The sequence below is a fragment of the Perkinsus marinus genome (genome assembly GCF_000006405.1).
Source record: "Perkinsus marinus ATCC 50983 genomic scaffold scf_1104296946640, whole genome shotgun sequence".
Classification (NCBI taxonomy): domain Eukaryota; phylum Perkinsozoa; order Perkinsida; family Perkinsidae; genus Perkinsus; species Perkinsus marinus.
In genome coordinates this window covers 679-1,241 of record NW_003210892.1, presented here as the reverse complement: position 1 = coordinate 1,241, position 563 = coordinate 679, and the positions used below count along the sequence as shown (strand labels likewise).

Genomic DNA, 563 nt, shown 5'->3' with positions numbered 1-563 from the left:
CGGAGATCAGTCAAACTCCGCGTTCAACATGATGCGCTCGGAAACATTGTGCAAGGATCGGAAAGGGCCAACGAAAATCTGCATCATCCGAGAATCGAACTCGGGTCACAACGATGGCAACGTTGTATTCTACCACTAGACCAATGATGCGAACCCACAGAGCAATTCCTCCCTCTCCCGCTCTCAAGATTGGCTGTGTATCTATTGGCTGAACACTGGAATTGTAAAATGTATCGAGCCGATTCCATAGATTCAATCATTACAAGTAAATTCCGATGCGGGGACTTGAACTCCGGTCACGTGGGTGAATGTCACGAATCCTAACCAGCTAGACTACATCAGAATTTCCGCACTCCAGCAGACCGTGGGTTCGATCCTCCCAAGCTCCATTGAATCGAATAATCGTCGCTTGCTAAAATTCAGCAGGACTGACTGATTGCCGTGCAATTGGGCAACCCGTGTGTCACCCAAAAACTCATTTTGACCCGCTTGACTTGTTGCTATTCCCTCAATCCCTTACGTCAGATGAAATGAATTGAGGACAAGATAACGGTGACTCCATC

The 563-nt window shown here is 47.6% G+C and overlaps 2 non-coding genes across 2 annotated transcripts; both read right to left on the bottom strand.

Annotated features, from left to right (window-relative positions):
* Positions 1 to 79: 79 nt before the first annotated feature.
* Positions 80 to 150, bottom strand: Pmar_PMAR028807. The gene has a single exon. It is a non-coding gene; the product is annotated as a tRNA-Gly (tRNA).
* Positions 151 to 270: 120 nt separating this feature from the next.
* On the bottom strand, positions 271 to 343 carry Pmar_PMAR028806. The gene has a single exon. It is a non-coding gene; the product is annotated as a tRNA-Glu (tRNA).
* Positions 344 to 563: the final 220 nt, after the last annotated feature.